The sequence below is a fragment of the Jaculus jaculus genome, chromosome 3, assembly GCF_020740685.1.
Source record: "Jaculus jaculus isolate mJacJac1 chromosome 3, mJacJac1.mat.Y.cur, whole genome shotgun sequence".
Taxonomy (NCBI): Eukaryota; Metazoa; Chordata; class Mammalia; order Rodentia; family Dipodidae; genus Jaculus; species Jaculus jaculus.
In genome coordinates, this window is record NC_059104.1 from 76646870 (window position 1) to 76653962 (window position 7093).

Below are 7093 nucleotides of genomic sequence, written 5' to 3' on the forward strand. Positions count from 1 at the left end.
TGATTCCTGTCATTTCCTCAAATAGCACCCTTATAAGCTGAGTCCCTTCCCCTGGTGAGTGCTTCAGCCTCCATCCCACAGGAAGGTTCTAGCCCCTTGCTGTGCTTCAATAAACAGTCTCTATCTGGTAAGATCAAGCCCTGTTTGCTCTTCTCTTTTACTTTCCTTGCATATGCATTTTTTGCAGAAGATCCTATTTTTTGGCTTGGGGTGTGTCTATGTGAGAAATTCTGGATATCTTCAAATATTTAAAATCAATATTTAGAGAACTCCTGTGCCATTAATTCCATCCACACCTTTCAGATTCTCACAGATTTATTCAGGTTCATTGTGTCCATGGTAGCTAGACTGCTATTCATGACTGGTTCCCAAAGGAGACATGGAAAGTTAAATCAGATCATTTAGGTTTGGACCCTGAGTTTGTCTTCAAAATGTTTTGGTGTCTTCTTATTTGTTTTTCTTTAGGATAACTTGTACATGTATTCATTTTCTGAAAATAGTACTTGATCTTGACACTGCCCACAGTGCTACAGAAGCCAGGTGAATAACTCCTAAATCACCAGGCTTTAAACAGTAGCATTGCCTTTGCTAAGGAAATGGAGCCCTGGCAAATTACATGCTTTTCCAAGGTTACTGTGTGAGTGTGTGAAGGAGCCAGAACTTGAATCCAGACCTGCTCACCCTAAGTCCTCATGCTATCTTTCTTGTCTGGCCTGCTGAGCCCTCAGTTCAGTGGCATATACTTTTGTTACATAATGTTATATTTATTTATTTATTTATTTTTGTCATATGCAATTTGAAAATTTAGCCTTTTCCAGAAAAAGAGAAACAAAAAGCATAACCATCATGCTTGAAGTGACACTCAGCTTTCTCTTTCAAGTTCTTTCATGTTGAGTGGCCCATGTTCCAGGAGAACGTTTTCTATAGTGTCTGCAGAACTTATCTGGGTCTGGAGCAGGGGACAGGGGTTAGAACACTGGAACCAGCTCCAAGTGCCCCAGGGACTCTGACTGCTGACTCATTTCCCATGAGCTGGAGGGTAGGAAAGTAAAAGGCGTATATTCTCACCCATCTAGCCCCCTGAGTCCTGGGCAGCTCTACCCCAGCACCAACCCCTTTAACTTTCTCCAGAGCACAGCAAAGGTTAACTGAAATTACATAGCCAGGTGGATGTCTGGCTTGGCTTTCCTTGGAGCTAATTATGGAACCACACTAGATAAAAGTCAACATATGTTGTAAAAGGCGCTGTGTATCATTGCTTGACAGTTTCTAACAATGTGCTCATGTAACAGCTGTCAAAGGCAGTGCTAGAAAATGAGTAATATGTTGATTTATGTATATCAGATCTGTCCTCATGCTCTGTGGTAGAGCAGAGCAGGCAAGCTCATTTTGTAGGTTGAAGCTCAGGGAGAGGCAACTCAGGAAGTAAGGAAACTCCTTCATCTTCAGAAGCTTCTGGAAGGGTAGGCATAGCCTACAGCAGATGCTACTTTTTAAAGTCCTTTAGAGAAAAACTGCCTGGAGGACATCTGCTCCCTTTCTACAAAAGAGAGAAGATTCTTATCCCAAAATGGTGAGTGGGGAGAGTGTGCTGTAGAGTTAATTTGCTTTCCCTGGCTGGACAGGGTTGATAGTCACATTTTGGAAGAGCTATCTTCTCTGTGGTATCAGGGTTTGGAACACTTTTTATTTTTTCCTGAAAGTATCTGGTTATCATTTTCTCTTTTTCTTTCTTTCTTTTCATTTGTTTGGTTTGTGTGTATCCTTGCTCAAAGATACAAACTTTCAGTTATGAGAATTTAAGTTACAGCATGAGTGATGAAGGATGCATTAATTAATTCGCTTGTGATAATCATTTCATAATAGTTTGTGTATCTTTAATCATATGTTTGTGGGGAGGGTGTTAGTGAAGGTCAGAGGACAACTTCAACTGTGAGTCCTTACTTTCCATCTTGTTTGTAGTAGAGTCTCATGCTCTCTGCTGTGTATGCCAGGCCAGCTATCCTATAAACTTTGAGGGTTCAACTATTGCTTCCCCTCTTGCCATGGGTGTTCTGGGATTACAGGTGCCAAATTTCATGTTTTGAATCATATGGATACTGGGGATCTGAATTTAGGTTGTCACACGTCTGTGGCAAGCATATTCACCCACTGATCCATCTCCCAAAGCCCTCCCCACCCCCCACATGTCCCCTTTGTGAAACTGGGTCTCACTTTGAAACTCATTATGAAGCCTATTCTGGTCTTGTATTTGTGAAAATCCTCATGTCTCAATCTCCCAAATTCTGGGATTAAAGGTATGAACCATTTTGCCTAGTTTAGATTACATTTTCTTTATAGTTAGGCATTGAAACTTAATTAAGGGACTGGGAAGATGGCTCAGTGGATAAAGCATTTGCCAGGTAAGTGTGAGGAGCAGAGTTCAAATCTCCATAATCCATTTAAATGCTGGGCAGGCGTGGTCATCCCAGTGAACAGAGCATGAAGACAAGGAATCCCCAGGGCAAGCTGGTTAGGTAGACTAGCTGAATCAGCAAATCTTGGCTTCAAGTGAGAGATCCTATCTCAATAAATAATGTACAGAATGGTTGAGGAAGACAATCAAGGTCAACCTCTGGCCTCCATAGGCACATATACTCATTGAACATGAGTGTCCCCACATTCAAACATGTATATGAGCACACACACACACACACACACACACACACACACACACACACAGAGAGAGAGAGAGAGAGAGAAATTAATTAAATATGTTTAGTTGACAAAGTTGCTTATGTTCAAGGTATACAACATGGTTATTTGATATATTTACATTATAAGATGATTACCACAAAATTAGTTAATGTATCCTTCATCCCTTCATCACAGCTTGTGGGGCTCAGAAGATTCTTGAATCTCTGCTTTCCTGCAGGACTGGGGTTATAGGTGATCATGGTCACATCCACCTGTATTACATGAGATTTGAACTCAGGCAGCCTCAGATACCCTCAGGCCCTCAGGCTTGCACAGAAAGCACACAACCATGAAGCCATTTTTCATTAATAAATGTGTTTTTAATGACCAAATTCAACTTTTTTCTAAGTATTATTCTATTTAAAAAGCGTGTAAAAAATATGAAACAAAATAATATTTAAATAGCTTTATTTTTCTGTATTGCTTTCTCTTGAGGTCTCATAGATGGTCCACTGGTATGAAAGGGTCTGATTATTACACAGGGAGGCCACATTGGGGCTGCTTTGGAACTGTGACTAGTTCCAAAGTCACCACCAGGCCCTCTGTCCGCTTATGCTCAACCCATGTGACTCATCTAACCATGGGTTTCTTCTTGTAAAGTGAACACATCATGTGGGAGGAGCATTGGATCTCAAGGACAAAGTAGCCTCAGAATACTAATGTCAAATCTGCACTTCAGTGGTCACACATCTTGTAATTCACTGCTAAATAATAATGCACACAAATAAGTGAATAATTCTACTTATTCTTGCATATTTATAGAAGTTCCCATCTTACTTCCTTAGGTTTCATGACAGAATACCTTCAGTGAGGGGACAGTGTATTGCAAATCACACTTACCTTTGGCTTATAGTATGACTGGAACACCTAGTGGAAGAAGCAGTCTAAGGCTTGGAGGGAGGAAACAGACAGTAAACCCTTTTTTCTCTTGACAGAGTTCTTTTTTCCTCAGACGTGGTACTGTTGTTGAAGAGGAAGTACTCTTCCTCCTCATCTCACACACTTTGTAGGTCCTGGCTGGCTGGCAGCACTATGGCAGGTATTGGACATCCCCTAGCGCCATCCTTCCCACTTCCAGTCTTGTATGTGGACACCAAGGACCACATGTATTAGGTAAATATTCCCTAACTTTAGCTTTGCTGAGCTTCCAGGAGACTTCTGAGGTATAACCAAGTTCAGTCAAACTTCTACAATAGAATAAGTTTCTGTCAATCTACTTGGTAAAGAAAGCCACTTGCAACCCTTTGTTCTGCTGACTAAGACACTGCAGGTATGGGTGATTGCAGTATACTGAATGAAAGCTTTATGGGCCCTGCACATTCATCATGCCCAGGTTTCAGAAAGTAGATTCTCAGAAGACCATAGGTTTTTAGTCAATTTACTATCATAATTGTAAAAGTGGGGGTTCAGTGTTCAGAAGATCCAGCTGACCTTCTAGGGTCCACTCTCTCTTCTGAATTCCTGAGACAGCTGCCTCTTCATTAATCCACCTACCCTCAGTAAGGAGCAGACTGGTATATAGGTTGGAATGAAGACTGTCTTAGCTAAGCATGAAGAAATTTCTAGTGAAATTGAGCAGAGTTCTGTAGCAGTCTTTTAAAAATGTATCTTTCTTTCCTGGTGGTCAACAAAACATTCCAGATGAAACAGAACAATAGCATGGGATAGTAGGAGGAGTGGTCAATTTAGCAGCAGAGCTGTGAGAATATTGGGTTATTAGCTGTGTGACCCTGATAAAATTAAGGAACATCTCAGAGACTTAGCTTTGTGAATAATAATCAAAGCAAGCATATAAAAGGTTTGTAAAATTGAAATTAGCTAATGAGTATAAAGTACTCTTCAAGCCAAGTGTGGTGGTTCATGCTTTTAAACCCAGCACTTGGGAGACAGAGGTAGGAGGATTGTCATGAGTTTGAGGCCATCCTGAGACTACATAGTGAATTCCAGGTCAGCCTGGGTAGAATGAAACCCTACCTTGAAAAACCAAAATCATATATATATAGTAATATAATATAGTATATATTATTATATAATATAATCATATATTTCATGTATTTTTTAATACAGTTACAGCTTCCTTTTTCTCCTGGAAAGTTATTAAGTTGGTGATGTGGCCTGTACTCAGTGGCTTCTTCAAGACACGAAAATATGGTAATTCAATAAAAATAAAATAGTCATGTATTAAAGTGGTATAGATACTGCATTTCATTATTCATGACAAAATGGTATCCAGTCCAAACTTTTTCTACAAATTCCCACTTCCTGTTGATTCTACTGGGTTTTGTTGGGACAATACTCATTTGCTGGCATTCTGGGGTATTGAGTAGAAGCATTGCTTACAGATGTGTGCAGAGGTGCCCATGTTTAAAGCCTCTGTCACTGCTGGTGGTGACTGGAGGAAGGACTGGGGTCTCCATATACCCTACTCTAGTACTTAGCTAAGAGACACTTCAACGTGATAAAGAATAAGGCTTAGAAACTCTTACTATTATTAAAAGATAACATTATCTAGATGCCAAAATGCATCTTTCTATCTTCTAGATTGATTTTTATTAGTTTGAATGTAGACTCTTTTTTTTCTCCCTGATTGTGTCATTTTATTTTCAAATACACACATTGTGTTGACAATCTTATTCCCTCATTGAATTTTCTACAGGTTTTTGTTGTTGTTTATGATCTTATTCCAGTGAGGGGGGAAAAGTTAAACGGGATTTATGGCAATATATTTACCTGGATAGGTAACTACTTCTAAAATAAACACTTTTAAAACAACAAAACTGTAAAAGAGTTTGTATTCATTCACTGAAGGCTTCTCACCTCCTCTAGGGATGGATAAAAATGATCTCCTCTGTAGATGCCTTTGTGTAAGGACACTTTGGTTTTTCCAAATAGACGTCATCTAAATTGAGTATCTTGTATGAGATTGTGTACTCTGTGGGTGGTACTATAAATATTCATTAGTAAAGTGTGTATAAGCCAGTGATCCATGAGCATTTTTATTCAAAGATGTGGCTTTAGCAATGAAAGGTTCAATTTTGATCTACTTGGTAAAGACAATGTGAAATTTAAATCATTACTCTGAGCTCTATATCCTCCCAGCCTCTGGAACTTGGAAAAGAAAAAAAAATATGAATAATTTTGGCCCAGAATAAAGCCAGGCAGACACACAAAAATGGAGAAACAAATGCCATTAGGTGTGAAGTTCAGAATTCACCTGCTTCTGTGAAAAGTCTCAGTAGTGTTTGCAATGAAAAGCTTAGTCATGCTTTAATCATGACCACAGGGAGACATTTAGGGTTAAAATATAGATTTCTAGATAACGAGAACAAGTAATAAATAAATACTCAAAACAAAGAGTACTAATGTGGCTCAATTATAGCAATGCATCTTCATGAATATTGGAAGATGTTTTCAGGCCAGAGCATGGATGTTTTGGAGATAGGATACTACCAAGTCTTAGGAAGCAGAGATTGGTGTGCTCTCTGAGGGTCTTGAGTTAGTTGAGGGCCCCTAAAATTAAGGCCAATAACTAGTTTTGATTTCTGTTTTATATTACTATGGCTAAAAATGTAGGGTCATAGAAGGTGTTACATGAGCTACTGGGGGAAAATGGTCAACATCTGTCCAAGCAACTTGTGATCTCACCCAAGTGATGACATCATGCTCACACAAGTGCAATAGTGGCACACAGCCATGATGGGCGATCAACTGCTTTTGGATTGGATAATGGATCTGCTCAGTGGAACAGAATCCATAGCTGGAACTGCAAAACAAGTCAGAATAATATCCAAAAAAAACAAGTTTTCTCTCCAATATGAAGTTCCCACCAATCTTGGGCTACAAGAGGGCCTATACTGACAATAGTTATCCCATTTTTATGGTGCTGACTTCACTCTCTGTTGGAGAATCTGCTTCTCTTTTTCAGATGTATGCAGAACTTGAGGAGAGAATCAGCCCATTGCACTGCACCAGGGCTCCAGCTGAAAACATAGAGTAAATGGGAAATGAGCAAGAAGGCTGCTTTCTTGGTACCAGTGCTAGGGTGAAGGAGATAGACACAGAGAATACTCAACTCCTACGAAAACAGAGATCCAGAGACACAGAGGCTCCCAAGACCTCATCAATGAAGTAGGCCTAAATGAACTCAACATGGCTCAGAGAAATATGCAGAAGAAGGGGTGGGAATATTGATAGAGTCATAAGTTGGGACATTATGCCCAGAGACATTGCCTCCCTGACATAACTGACTGCTTCCCCAGAAATGCATGACCCACAATCCCCAGAGAGTTGACTTGCCTCCCCAGTGAGGAATGCCTCTTCAGAAAAGAAGCAGGGATGAGGGAAAGGATGGTACCAA